A 15,890-nucleotide genomic window follows, 5' to 3' on the forward strand; every position below is an offset into this window, starting at 1 on the left:
CAAGTCCAAGAAAAAAGACAGAAACTTTTAAGTATTGAGCCAAAACCAGGTCTAGCAAACATAATGCTGGCCCTAGATTATTTATTAATTTATGAAGAAACTTCTAGATATGGGGGTGACAAAAGGAAATTAAATCCATTATATATGCATATATTTTAATGTAAATATATAATAGATAAATTATGTATGCATAATATATAACCAAATTGAAACACTTTTACAATTTGGTTTGACTGGAAATTCAAAATCCATATATTAATTTTTGTAGTAAAAGTTTATGTAAAAAAAGACAAAAAGGACACTGATTGGCTTTTGTTCCTCTACAATATAGGTTCTAACTTAACTTCTAACATTAGTGGCCGGACGCGGTGGCTCACGCCCGTAATCCCAGCACTTTAGGAGGCCGAGGTGGGCAGATCACCTGAGGTCAAGAGTTCAAGATCAGCCTGGCCAACATGGTGAAACCCCATCTCTACTAAAAGTACAGAAATTAGCCGGGCGTGATGCTGGGTGCCTGTAATCCCAGCTACTCAGGAGGCTGAGGCAGGAGAATTGCTTGAACCTGGGAGGTGGAGGTTGCGATGAGCCGAGATTGTGCTACTGCACTCCAGCTGCACGAATTGACAAAAATTTATGGACTTAATAGTGGGATTCAAATTATAGTTATACATAGGGATCTCATTAAATTTACTTACTCTACCCCCATAATCTTGAGAAGGTAACTAAAATTTTAAAAAATGAGTAGACCTCACTTTATCTGTAGCGTCGCCTAAATTTCCCATAGTCATACAGTCATTGCTCTAAAATATCCTATGTTGGACATAGATTCTGTGACACAATTAATAACAAATTAAAATTAAAGTAATCTTTTGGCACTTACAAATTGGCTTGATCAAATGGGGCCCCTTAGTCCCCCAGTTAAGATAATTTATTACGGCCCAATAGAAGTTGAAACAGCACCTTCAAGGATTAAAATTTATTATATAAAACTGAATTAATAAAAGCGTGATTATCGACACCACATCTCCATTTAGCAACCCAAAAGTTCTTCCTGTTCCCAAATCTGAAAAAAAAAAAAAATTCGTAAAAATGCCTTACGATGGATGACTACAGCAGATGGGCTGTTGAGGGCTGCCTCAGCCCTTCAGCCCAGACCAGTGACAGAGCTACCAACACTGCTTCACCTCCTGCAGAGGTAGAGGTACAGGCAATGTGAGGAGGGGGTCAGGGATATTTTTTAGCTCTTTCTCATCCTACCGTCATGCCAGTCCCAGCTTTATCTACCCTTGAGTCATATTAAGCCATTCAAGGATGAGTGGATCAAGTTTTTAATCAGGAAAAAATACTTCCATGCCCCCCAATTTGAGAGTAAGAAATAGAAAATGAGGCTATTGCGGGTGTCATTTCTAATTTCTGGACCTCAGCCTGTACCCTGGGGTAAGTGGAAGTGGAAAAAAACTACAAGAAAACAGAAAGAGTGGTGGGGATTTGTAAGGCTTGGATGAGATAGTATATATTAAAGGGAAAATTTAATTACTTTACCCTTAAGTGTAATGTTTGCTGTCACCTTTTTGTATCTTTCTCTTTTTAATCAGACTGTTGAAGGTGTCCTCTATTCTTACTTTTTAAGAGTTTTCTTCTTCTATTGCTTAAATTATGAATGGATGTTAAATGTTTTCAAATGTAATATCTGCCAATATTAACATGATTATTTTTATTCTTTCATTTACATCATTACAAATTAATTATTTTATTGTATACAACTGTATACAAACTTCATATGGTTCCTTTCATATAATAAGAATGTAAGCTATCTGAGGGCAGGGATTGTGGTCTGTATTGCTTACAGATGAATCCTCACCCTCTATGTGTAAAATAGTGTCTGACATGTGGTAGGCACTCAATAAATACTGAATTAATGAATCAATAAATAGTGTCACCTAGATATTTAAGTGAGAAACATTTGATGTCTAATTAAAATTATCTGTTACAAATTATTTTATTAAATTAAATTAATTAAAATTAAAATAACGTGAACCAAGTCATGTCTAGTAAATTCTCATCCTCATGTGCACAATATTTATAAATTCCCAGGTGGCTTCCATTTTCATGAACACCTTAAATTTTGAGTTTCCACTTCAATAGAGTACTCTCGCTAACAACTGCCTAATGACTTTGTATTTAAATAAATAAACTCATAACTCAGCCCTTTACCTTGCTTTCTCCACACAAACACTCAGAAATTGTCAGTTTTGTATTGTGTAACATACTTTCCTGATGCACTGGCAAAAGACACCACTCAACATGAATATCAAGGAGTCCTGTTATCAATGTCCTCTCTCACTCCACTGCTTTACTCATTCTTCTCGTCTTCTCTAGAGTTCTGTGCATTTCCAAGGCAGAGCAGTTTGACCATTTCGTTCACACTTTTGACTCCTATAAATGCTTTCAATTTCCAAAAAAAAAAAAATGTATATTCTTTAATGCCCAACTAAGTTGTGGCCATAGAAAATGAGGAACAATGAAAAAAATGCAAGATAGAAAGTCAGGAGCCACGAAGGACAGCGTGAGACCTGTAGATAGGAGAGCCAGGGCTTCCAGATGGGCTAATTAATAGACTCCCTCTACTGCCAGGACAGGGGATTCTTACCTTTCCTTCCCACTGGCCTTGGTTAATTGCAGTAGAACAGTGTCCGCTACATCTCCCTTTTTTCTTTTCCTCATTAGGAGTTTCCATTGTGGATTCCCAATTCTCATTGCATCGTGGTATATTGGGGCTTTGAAGCTGAGTATTCTTTTAAGTTATGGGACACTTATCACAAAGAAACTTCAACATAAAACGTTGGGGATCTCATCCTTGGGAAGGATGGCTCTACTTCTTCTATTTGGAGGAAGAGTGTAAAGGGATCTTGAGTACCCGAAGGCATAATTCTGGCCAAGACTGACAGCTGCCTAACCAACATTCATCACCCTTCTTCACTGCAGTGAATGCTTATAAGGGTCTGTTGCCTCGGCATCCAGTCTAAATACAAGCTTAATTTTCTCATACGAGGCTCAGGGCTCAGTAACCCTTGACACAGTTTCCAGTTCTACACCACAGTCACAAGTCCAAGAAAAAAAAAGAGGAACTTTAAATTTAAGTACTGAGCAGAATCCAGGTCTAGGAAACATAATCCTAGTCCTAGAATACTTACTGATTTATGAACAAACTTCTAATGGGAGGGTGATAAAAAGGAAATTAAATACATCATATGTATATATGTATATAATATTTTAATGTAAACATATGACAAATAGGTGAATTATGTACATTTAATATATAACTGCATCAAAACAAAGTTTTACAATTTGATTTGATTGGGAATTCAAAATTCATATATTAATTTTTATACCAAAAAATTTATGTAACTAAAGGATAAAAAGGCACTGATTTGGTTTTGTGTCTTTACAACATAGGTCCTAACTTAACTTCAACAACAGCAAAAATGCTCAAATTGACAAAAATTTATGGACTTTACAATGGGGCTCAAATTATAGTTATATATGAGGATCTATCGAGCACCCGATTCTGTCTCTGTTCGGGGCGCCACTATGTAACCTGCCATGATCCCTGGTGGACTGAACAAAGTGGGGTGAACGCTGGAACAAAAGACAAGAGACAAAAGAGTATATTTGGAAGAAGGGGTCCGGGGGCACCTTGCCTCTAGTGGACAAGGCCCTGAGCTTTACACGGCCCTCTGTATTTATTAGACAAAAGCGATAGTGAGAAGGGGGGTGGAAGAAGAGGTCAGTTGGTTGGTCCAGAGTAGGCTTGCAAGACTGCATTCTCTAGATGTTCCAGTAGATAACTTCAAAGAGCTTGGCGTCAGGAAGCGATTGCCCTCAGCAAACCTTCTGGCGGCAGGCACAGTCGTGAGTTTGCTCACATCCTGTATTCATGATAAACAGTTTGCTGTTTGATCATATAGCCTCCAGTGGAATGCTGAGTTGGTCACGTCCCATGGGCCTTCGGCTCCCTGCATATCCCCCTGTTTATGAATTAATTGAAAGAATGTAAGACCAGGCTGGGCAGCTCTCATTCTCCGATTGGCGGTCCATCCGATTTTACAGACTATAAACAGAAGACAGAGACAAAACAACATTACTCCAAGAACTACATATAAGATGTTACTGTGGTACTTTAGATAGGTCCAAGGGTTGAGGCTCTCCAGGCCTTCCTGGAATTCAGTCCAATCTTCTAAACAAGGCTGAAATTCTTGAGTTTGCCTATTTAAATCAAGAATTTTGTTTTGTAATTCACTAATATCAAAGGTGATGTTGGATGTGAAAGCTCCTTGCAAATGGGCTTTCACAAGGTCCCACGGATACTCACTTTCGTTATATTCTAAGTTGGTTACACAAATACGAGTGTGATTAAAATGACAGCGCAATTGCTGCTGCAACTGCAAGCTTTGTAGTTGTTCCCCTAACCACAAAACCGTGGATTTCAACATTGCCACTTCAGTTTGTAGCTCAGTGTTAATTTTATTCTGAAGTAGCCTCGTTTGGTTGGCTGTACGTGTCCAATTCTCTACGTACTGAGCCGTTTGAACAGAACTATGCAAAGTTACAGAGGACATCACAACAGAAGTTATTAGTGTGACCAAGGAAACGATAGCAAAAATTATCATGCCTAAGGCTCTACGGGCACAATGAGTAACCTGAGGTAGAAGAAGTTTCACAAAATGCAAAGCAGGTGTGGCAGCCCAAGCCTCGGACAGATTAACAGGAATCCCTAGCCCAGGGATGCAACCTAAAATCATCAAAGTCGAGATATTATGTGTTCGCAATGTGCTATAATTAATGCAGTGATATAACTGGCAAGATTTACAGGTCAATTGGGTATTGTTTACCTGGAGCTGGTCCTTCTGAGCTGCCAAAAAGACATAAGGATTAAAAACACAAACCACAAATTGAGTGGTTATATTCTTTACAAATGTAACATTAAGACTGTGTCGTGACTCCAGTCGGCCTTCTCTCCATCTTTGCACTCAGGCTCAGCTGACTCATGGCTCATACCGGAGGGACCGGGCCCATGGTTGGCCACCCCGTGTTTCTCCAGTCTCCCATTCCAGGGTTGCAAGCACCTTGAGGGCACCCACATGGCTCGTCCATCTCCTGTAAACACACAAGCATACCCTCTTCCCCATGTCAGTAAATCCACTGGGCCTTTCCATTGTCCTTCTTCTGGGGATTTCCATAACACTTTCAGATAAACTTTCCTCTTTTCCTCTAACACTTGCCAATGTCTTTCTGCTGGAGTCTTACCATCCGTACCAGGAGTCAAAAATTTTAAAGTAAATAAGGCTAAATGTAGTTTTGATTGAGGTGGTAGTTGGCCTCCTATACCCCCTTTCTGTCTTTTCAACATGCGTTGTAATGTTTGATGTGCCCATTCTATAATGCCTTGTCCTCTAGGATTATAAAGAATTCCTGTTTTATGGGTTATAGCCCAAAGCTGTAGGAAATTTTGAAAAGCATGTCTAGTATAAGCAGGTCCATTGTCAATTTTTAATTGTTTAGGTATTCCCATATGAGCAAATGATGACAGACAATGTCGCTGTACATGACCAGCTGTCTCACCTGTTTGGCATGTACCATGCAGCATATGAGAATAAGTGAAACAAATTAAGCAGTTCTGGGTCTAGTGTACTTTTAACTGTAGCAGTTTCTATGCGAATGGCTAAATTTACAACGTAAGCTGAACAAGAAGAATCTCCTTGCAGGGTTTGGTAAAGATGTGTAAGTTGATAGGTAGCAATACCCAACATCGGGCGTAGCCAATTAATATCTCCTAATAATTGCTGAAAATCATTTAAAGTCTGTAACCTGTCTTTATGGTTGACAATGTTGATTGTAGCCTGGATGATCCCTGATGGACTGAACAAAGGGGACAAGCGTGGGAATAAAAGACAAGAGATAAAAGAGTATATTTGGAAGAAGCGGTCAGGGGGCAGCTCGCCTCTAGTGGACAATGGCCCTGAGCTTTACACAGCCCTCCGTATTTATCAGGCAAAAGAGATAGCAGGAAGTGGGGGGGGTGGTTGCTGGCTAGCAGCCTGATTCACAGCAGGCTTGCAAGACTGCATTCTTAAAACAGTAGGCGCTAGATTTCTCAATAGATAACTCTCAATAGATAACTTCAAGGAGCCAGGGAGTGAGGCCCTCCACAAACCTTTTGGTGGCAGGGCAGTGTGAGTTTGCCACATCCTGCATTCATGATAAACAGTTTGCTGTTTGATCATATAGCCTCCAGTGGAATGCTGAGTTGGTCACGTCCCATGGGCCTTTGGCTCCCTGCAGTTGATAGGATCTGAAGCTGTGAGCTGTAACCTCACAGCTGACTGCAACTAGCTCTGAGCATTGACCTGAAACCCCAGAGATCCTTACTGTTTGAGTATGTTTTGGTCCATAGATGGCGGCATGACCTTTGGAAGAGCCATCAGTAAAATAATGTCTGTCCACCTGGAATAGGTTTGTGATGAGTAATCACAGGAAGAATGAAAGAATGGATTTTATAAAACTGTAAAATTTTGTCTGAGAGTAGTGGTTATCTCTCGCGCCCATGAAGTCTGCGAAAGCAGTTTGCCAGGCAGTCGACATTTCCCAAGCTGCAGCTTGTTGCTGAGAGTCTAAAGGAACAATAATTTTGTCAGGATCATATCCTGTAAGCATTTGTGACCTATTCCTGCCCATAGTCACAATTTGTGTAATTAAAGAAAGATAAACTTGCAAGGTTTTGACTGTTTGATTAGATAGAAAGAACCATTCTATTACCGTTACAGACTAGTCTATAAACTGTCCCAAAAGTCCTGTTGGAGAGTAGGGGGTAGGAAGAATAAACAAAAGCAAAGGTTTTTGTGGTTGTAGCCATGAGGCATGTCTCTGCTGCAACATTTGCTCTACAAGCTGTAATTCGGCTTCTGCCTCTTTAGTTAGTTGCCGCAGGGAATTTAAAGAAGAATCTCCTTGCAGGGTTTGGTAAATATGTGTAAGTTGATAGGTAGCAATACCTAACATCGGTCGTGGCCAATTAATATCTCCTAATAATTGCTGAAAATCATTTAAAGTCTATAACCTGTCCTTATGGAGAACTACTTTCTGAGTCCATACACTTCTCTCTGTAACAATAGTTCCTAAGTACTGGTATGGGGAAGTTGTTTGTACCTTTTCTGGAGCTATTTTGAGATTCCATTTAGTCAAAGCCTGCTTTGTTTCTCTGAATAACTGATATAGGTTTTGATCTGTAGGAGCAGCCAAAAGAATATCATCCATATAATGAATGATGTAAGCAGTAGGAAACATATTCCGAGGCTTCTTTAATGCCTGTCCTACAAAATGCTGACATAGCATAGGACTGATAAGCATGCCTTGGGGTAAAACTCTCCATTGATAATGAGAAACAAGTTCTCTTTGATTAATAGAAGGCACAGAGAATGCAAATCAAGGCTTATCCTTCTCGTGTAAGGGTGTAGTAAAGAAACAATCCTTAAGATCTATTACTACAACAGGCCAGTCTCTTGGAATAGCCGCTGGAGATGGTGAAAGTTTTTGTAAGGCACCCATCAGTTTTATGTGTACATGAATAGCTCTTAAATCATGTAGTAGTCGCCATCTCCCGGACTTTTTTGGAATAACAAACACTGGAGAATTCCAGGCTTATGTGTCCGGCATCCCATTGTTCTTGACTAGCTGCTGAAGTTGCATCAGGTTCTCCTGAGATAGGGGCCATTGATCCACCCACACGGGTTTGTCACTGAGACATTCTAACAGTGAGGCAGCGGGCAGAGGAGAAATATCAATGACCCTCATCAGAAATCCTGACGTCCTGGCCCTTTTCTATCTGTTTTTCCAGTTACTGATATTGGGTTAGGATTTCCTTGAAGAAATTTTCCTAAACATTTTCCCCTCTGATATCCCATGTTCTTCAACATTTTAAATTCTGGGTTATCAAAGTTTTCATTTGTAAGTCTCATATTCCATGTTATAAGTAAGTCTCAACGCCATAAATTGATAGCTATATTTTCAACATAAGACTGAAAAGTACATGACTGTCCATCTGGACCAAGACAAGGTAAAATCTCAGTGCTCTGTTGAACACTTTGAGCTGTTCCTACTCCCACTAGGGATGTAGAAGTTAATTGCAAGGGCCAGGATGGGGGCCAACTGTCTTTAGATATGACTGACACATCGGCTCCCGTATCCATAAGCCCATAAAATTTCTTTCCTTTAATGTGTACTACACAGGTAGGTCTATTAGAGGCTATGGGTTGGGATAGATTTCCCATGTAGTTGTGCTCCCAACCTCTTTATTTTCTCATTTCTCCTTTCATGGAGAAGGGTGTGATTTCCAGGGAATACGCAATAATTGAGCAGTATATTGTCCCAGCTCAAAACCCCAAAGATCTTGTGACATTAAAACTACTTGAATTTCTTCTTCATAATCAGAGTCAACAACTTCTGGGACTACAGTAATGCCCTGTAAGTTAAGGCAGATTTTGCCTAAAATTAGTTCCACATATCCTGCTGGTAAAGGTCCCCAAATATCAGTGGGAACTTTCATGGGTTTGTCTGCCCCAACTAACATTACCCATTCTTTGACTGGGAGATCTAATCCTGCACTCCTTGTGTTCCTGGGGTAAGGGGATCAATGTGCCTCTGGGAACCCATGCCTGGAATGGGGTTGAGGTCTGGACTGGGAATGCCCTCACTGTTTGTGGGGCCTGGGTCCAGGCCCCCATCTCATTTCCCAGCAGGGGGGTGCCATTCTGATGAAATTTTGAGCGGCACTGATTAGGCCAGTTATTTCCTCTGTTACGCAAGGACAAAGTCCTGGCATTTTTTCTGCTGGGTGGGGCACTGCATTGTAAGGTCCTTTCTGTCCTGAGATCTGGCGGCATTCCTTTTTAAAATGTCCAGGTTTTCCACAATTATAACATTTTCCCACTTTAGGGTTTGACCCTTGGCTCCTTTTAGATTTGTCAACTGCTAAATTAGCCACTGCTTGCGCTAATATTGCAAAGTGATGAAGCTCAGTTCCTACATCTTGACAAGCTCTGAGAAAATTTCCCAAGTTTTTTATACACCTCACCAGTGCCAGTGCATGTTTACAATCCGCGTTTGCATCCTCAAAAGCTAGAGTTAAGGTTAGCATTTCTGCAGCCGTGGTTATGAGGAATCTGACGCTTCACTGCCTCTTGTGATCTTGTAAGAAACTGCACATAGGGTTCCTGTGACCCTTGCATAAGTAAAAAGGATTGTATTGGGACTCCCTCTTCAGGAATTGTGGCCCAGGTGCATTTAACAGCCTGTGCACACTGCTGATAAGCAGCGTCTGGGAGTGCCATTTGACTTTCCAGGTCTGAATAAGGGCCATGACCTAATAGCATATCCTCTGTAATGTCTCCGTGTCCAGGAACATGGTTCTGTTTAGCCTGGTCTGCACACATTTCTTGCCAATTTAAATTCCATGTCAGATATGCACTAGCAGACAAGCAAGTTTGTGCCAAGCGTCTCACATCAAAGGGTAAAAGATGCATAGCACCAAACACAGATTCTAGCAATCCTAAGGTGAATGGGCTCTGTATGCCATGATTTACTGCTCTCGCTTTTAATTCCTTCAACAACTTACTCTAGTGGGGTGTGTTCATGAATAACCTGCTGTGGATTGTTTGGATCAGGCCTTATGGAAATAGGAAAAGCACAAGGTCCTAAGGGCTTTCCAGCTATGGCAGCAGAGTGTAACATTCTTTGTACTGGGGTCTCTAGTTCTGCTACTGAAGGAGGCAGTACAGATGTTTCTGCAATTGGAGGAGGCGGTATAGGCCAATTTTTATTCTCCCTCTCCTGTTTTTTATTTTCATTTGGAGCTGTGAGTGGGACAACAGATTCAGATTTTTAGATTCAGCCTGTTGTCCCACAGAATAAGAAGAAGATAATGGCAGAAGTACAGTACGAACTAAACTCCAAGTGGAAAAAACAGAAGGATCCATTTTAAGACCTTTTTGATGAGCCCATTTTAATCCTTCCGCTCTGTCCCAATTTTCCACATCAAGGGTGCTGCCTGTGGAAACCATGGGTTATGCGTAATAACCTCCTGCAGCAGCTAAGTTAATGTCTGAGAACTAACCTGAGCACCAGTTTGTTTCAACAAAACTCTAAGCAACTGCACATAATTTTTTTTTTCAGTAGACAAATTCTGCCCCATGTTACCCTGATTCAGAAAACTTCCCATTCCCAGTACTTCTTTAAGGAACTGATCCCAGTACCTCTTTAGGCACTGACCTCATGTGCGCTGCCGGCTGACTCATCCCAGGGTCCCCATTTGCGTTGTCAATTTCAGTTCCTCTGTTCCAGGAGATCTTCTTCATTCACATCCTCATAGTCCCGTGTTCAGACTGTCGCCTGTTTGAGTGCCACTTGTAGAGCACCTGATTCTGTCGCTGTTCGGGGCACCGCTATGTAATGTGCCACGATCCCTGGTGGACTGAACAAAAGGGGGATGAACACGGGAATAAAAGACAAGAGACAAAAGAGTATATCTGGAAGAAGGAGTTAGGGGGCACCTCGCCTCTAGTGGACAAGGAGTTCGGCACCAGGAAGCGATGGCCCTCAGCAAACCTTCTGGCAGTGGGAGTAGTCGTGAGTTTGCCCACATCCTGCATCCATGATAAACAGTTTGCTGTTTGATCATATAGCCTCCAGTGGGATGCTGAGTTAGTCATATCCCATGGGGTCTTCGGCTCCCTGCAAGGATCCCACTAAATGTACTCACTTTGCCCATATTGTCTTGAGAAGGCAACTACATATAAAATTTTGAAAAATGAGTATAACTCGCTTTAACTACAGCCTTACCTAAATTACCCATAGTCATACCTATTGTTCTAAAATAGCCTATGTTGGAGATAGGTTGCTCTAAAACAGAATATGTTGAAGGTAGACATAATAAATAATACATTAAAATTAAAGTAAATTGTTTGCACTTAGAGATCGGCTTGATAAAATGGGATCACTTAGTCCCCCAGTTAAGATAGTTAATATGGCCCAATGTAGGGTGAAATAATGGCCTTCAATAATTAAAATTTGTTAAACAAAACGTGATTAATAAAAGGGTGACTATCCACATTGCATCTCCACTTAACAGCCCAAAGTGCTTCTTGTTCCCGTATCTGAAAATAAAAAATATCATAAAGAATGTCTTATGATGGATGACTACAGCACTAAGGCTGTAGTCCCATCTATCAGGGCCCCCATATCTAACATCTAATATTATTAAAAATTGCTAATACTATTCAATCAAGAACTGGTAAACATTTTGCTCTCACTCATTTGGCTAGCATGTTCTGTTAAGTGCTTATTTCTACAGACCCTCAGCTACAGTTGCCTCCACCTCTGAAGAAACACAATACACCTTTCCAGGCTACCTAGGGGTACCCTCATAGCTCTGGCATCACACACAAGCTTTGCATACAAGAGCTTAATGACATCCACCGTCTCCATAAGCACAGATGCAGCATTACATTGAGGACAACCTCCTCTAAGAAGATTCACTTGATACACACATTACAGTCATTTAATTTGTCTCTTAGTCCATTCAAGGTACTATAACAAAATTTATTACGCTGGATAATTTGTAAACAACATAAATTTAGGCCAGACATGGGGGCTCATGCCTGTAATCTCAGCACTTTGAGAGTCTGAGATGGGTGAATCACCTGAGGTTACAAGTTTGAGACCAGCCTGGCCAACATGGTGAAACTCTGTCTCTACCCAAAAATACAAAAATTAGCAGGCATGGTGGTTCACCTGTAGTTCTAGCTACCAGGGAGGCTGAGGTAAGGGAATTGGTTGAACCCTGGAGATGGAGGTTGCAATGGGCCGAGATCACGCCACTGCGCTCCAGCGTGGGTGACAGAGTGATGCTCTGTCTCAACACACACACACACACACACACACATCCCATAAATTTATTGATCACAGTTCTGGGGGCTGTAAAGTCCAAGATCAAGGTGCTAGCAGATGCAGTATCTGGTGAGGGCCATTACTCACAGACAGTGCTTTCTGAGTCCTCACATGGTAAAAAGGAAAGACAAGTGCCTATAGGACTCTTATAAGGCACTCATCCTACCTATGAGGGCAGAACAATCATAACTGAAAACCTCCACCTTTTAATACCATCAACTTGGTATGAGCAACCTCATTTATATTTTTATTTTTGGCCCAGGGAATGATCTAAGGATGTCATGTTTCAGTGGTGAAAGATAAGGACAGGTCCTGAAGAGACTCTGAAGGAGTCTTTATAAAGGAGGATGGGATGTTTTCCTCTTTTTTGAGACAGAGTCTCACTCTGTCACCCAGGCTGGAGTGCAGTGGCGTGATCTCGGCTCACTGCAAGCTCCACCTCCCAGGTACACGCCATTTTCCCACCTCAGCCTCCCGAATATCTGGGACTAGAGGTGCCTGCCACCACGCCCGGCTAATTTTGCTTTTGTATTTTTAGTAGAGATGGGGTTTCACCGTGTTAGCCAGGATGGACTCGATCTCCTGACCTCGTGATCCGCCCACCTTGGCCTCCCAAAGTGCTGGGATTACAGGCGTGAGCCACCACAGCTGGCCGACGTTTTCCTCCTTTATAAAATGAGACAGGCATGTGAATGAAGCCAGTTTTTTTGTTTATCTTCATCCTTCTGGCTCTGGAGGGCCCGTTGATGTGATGTCCAGAACAGTGGCAGCCATTCTGTGGTCATTTTCAAGAAGCCCCTGGAAGAAAGCCAATAGGATGGTGAAGCAAAGGGCTTAAATGAAAACCAATTTTTATTTAGACTCAGATTCTATCTCCTTGCAAAACTTTTTGTAATAGTAAATTCCTTCTTGGTTTATGTGCTTCATATGTTTACTATACTTTATCACTGAAAACATCCTTTTGGCATAGTGATTCGGGGAGAAAAGAGAAAATAGTTGACTCCTGTTTTCTGCCTCTCCACTTGTCTTCATGGTTGTGTTGCTTCAGCCGGAGGACAATGTCCTGATGTTGCTTAAAATCTCAGAAAGGGCCCATCTCCTCCGATTTAGACCTTTAACTCTTCTCAGATTAAGATATTTGAACTAAATTTGTTGTAATTTTGTCTATTAACTAATCCTTAGAGCTGTGTTGCAGGTCCCACAAATTATCTCCCTCTGGAGCAGAAGGTTAAGGGGTTAATCTTGGTAATGATATTGGATAACGGGTACTCTCTCATGCATCTGCCTCACCTCTCAAGGTTTTTGTTTTTTGTTTGTTTGTTTTGTTTTTTTGTTTTGAGACAGAGTCTAGCTCTGTCACCCAGGATGAAGTGCAGTGGTGTGATCTCGGCTCACTGCAACCTCCATCTGCTGGGTTCAAGTGATTCTCCTGCCGCAGTCTCCTGAGCAGCTGGGACTACAGGCATGTGCCATCCTGCTGGGCTAATTTTTGTATTTTTAGTAAAGATGGGTTTTCGCCATGTTGGCCAGGCTGGTCTTGAACTCCTGACTCAGGTGATCTGCCCACCTCGGCCTCCCAAAGTGCAGGGATTACAGGCATGAGCCACTGCACTCGGCCTAAAAACCACTTTTTTTGTTTGTTTGGTTTGGTTTGAGACACAGTCTCACTCTGTCCCACAGGCTGGAGTGCAGTGGCGCCATCTCAGCTCACTGCAACCTCCACCTCCTGGATTCAAGAGATTCTCCTGCCCCAGCCTCCAAAGTAGCTGGGACTACAGCCGCCTGCCACCACGTCTGGCTAATTTTCGTATTTTTAGTAGAGGCGGGGTTTCACCTTGTTGCCCAGGCTGGTCCTGAACTCCCGACCTCAAATGATCCACCCACCTCGGCCTCCCAAATTGCTGGGATTGCAGGCGCGAGCCACCTTTTATCACATCTCATTTTATGTTAGTGAGGTTATTTAGGGCGCGGTCCCTTGATAGGCTCAGGTTAGGGCTGACCACCAAAAAATCAAGTGACTAGAGGGTTGGAGCTTTCAGCCCCACCCATTGACTTTCAGGAAGGGGAAGTGGGGACTGGAGATTGAGCTGTATAAAAAAATGTTGGCTGGGTGCAGTGGCTGATGCCTGTAATCCCAGCACTCTCGAAGGCCGAGGTGGGTGGATCTCAAAGTCAGGAATTCGAGACCAGCCTGGCCAACATGGTGAAACTCTATCTCTACTGAAAATACAAAAATTAGCCAGGCACGGTGATGCGTGCCTGTAGCCCCAGCTACTCAGGAGACTGAGGCAGGAGAATTGCTTGAATTGCTTGAACCTGGGAGGCGGAGGTTGCAGTGAGCCAAGATCCCGCCAGTGCACTCCAGCCTGAGGGACAGGGTGAGACTCTGTCTAAAAAAAAAAAAGTTAGAGACCAGGCACGGTGGCTCACACTTGTCATCCCAGCACTTTGTGAGGCCAAGGTGGGCAGATCGCTTTAAGCCCAGGAGTTTGAAACCAGTCTGGGATACATGGCGAAACTCTGTTTGTACAAAAAATTAGTCGGGCATGGTATCTCACGCCTGTAGTCCCCACTACTTAGGAGGCTGAGGCTGGAGAATCCCTTGAGCCCAGGGAAGTGGAGGTTACAGTGAGCAGCGATCATGCCACTAGACTCCAGCCTGGGTGATAGAATGAGACCCTGTCTCAAAAAAAAAAAAAAAAAGAAAAGAAAAGAAAAAAGAAAACAGAAAAAGAAAAAGAAAAGAAAAGAAAAGAAATTAGCCAGGCATGGTTCCAGGTACCTACAGTCCCAGCAACTCAGGAGGCTGAGGTGGGGGGATCACTTGAGCCCAGGAGTTTGAGGCTGCAGTGAGCTGTGACTGCACCACTACACCCCAGACTGGGGAAGAGAGTGAGATCCTATTAAAAAAAAAAAAAAACCCTCTTGAAAAATGAGATTAGATGAGCTTCTTGAGTTGGTGAACACATAGAGGTGCCAGAAGGCTGAGTGCCTGAAGAGAGAGCATGGAAGCTCCATGTACCACCTCAACCTCTCCCTTGCTATATACTTGCCCTATGCATCTATTTTGACTGTTTTTGAGCTGTATTCTTTTCTCCTCTTTTTTTGAGACAGAGTCTCACTCTATTGCCCAGGCTTGGAGTACAGTGGCATGATCTCGGCTGACTACAACCTCTTCTTCCTGGGTTCAAATGATTCTCGTGCCTCAGCCTCCTCAGTAGCTGGAATTACTGGCATGTGCCACTACACCCGGTTAATTCTTGTGTTTTTAGTAGAGACAGGGTTTTGCCACATTGGCCAGACTGGTCTCCAAATCCTGGCCTCAAGTGATCCACCAGCCTCAGACTCTCAAAGTGCTGGGATTACTGGCGTGAAGCACCATGCCTGGCCTAAGATGTACTCTTTAGAATAAACCAATAAATGAAAGCAAAGTGATTTATTGTGTTCTGTGTGCCATTCTAGCAAATTACAAAGCTGATGAGGAGGTCACAGGAACCCCTGATTTATAGCCCATTAGTCAGAAGTACAGGTGGCCACATGGGACTTGCATTGGTGTCTGAAGTGAAGACAGTCTTGTGGGAGTGAGACCTTTAACTTGTGCGATCTGATGCTATCTCCAGTTAGACAGCATCAGAACTGAATTTCATTGTAGGATAGACAGTGGTGTCTCCAGAGAATTGGAGACTTGCTCTGTTTGGAAAAAAAGCCCACACACATGCTGTTAGAAGTATGTGTGTAAATAGAGAAGTGAGTTTTTGCTTAATCATGCATCTTTGTTGTTTGTTTTCCTCTCATTTTTTCACCTTGGTAATTTTTTGTTTCATTTCCCTGAATCTCTGAAGAAGAAAGCGCCTGGACTCTCATATTCCTTGACCCTTGTTATTTGGAGA

The 15,890-nt window shown here is 42.3% G+C and overlaps 1 pseudogene; it reads right to left on the reverse strand.

Annotated features, from left to right (window-relative positions):
* Positions 1-3,667: 3,667 nt before the first annotated feature.
* LOC129528664 (endogenous retrovirus group K member 7 Env polyprotein-like) overlaps positions 3,668-15,890 on the reverse strand; it is a 43,492-nt pseudogene continuing 31,269 nt past the window's right edge.

Source organism: Gorilla gorilla, chromosome 20 (genome assembly GCF_029281585.2).
Source record: "Gorilla gorilla gorilla isolate KB3781 chromosome 20, NHGRI_mGorGor1-v2.1_pri, whole genome shotgun sequence".
Classification (NCBI taxonomy): domain Eukaryota; kingdom Metazoa; phylum Chordata; class Mammalia; order Primates; family Hominidae; genus Gorilla; species Gorilla gorilla.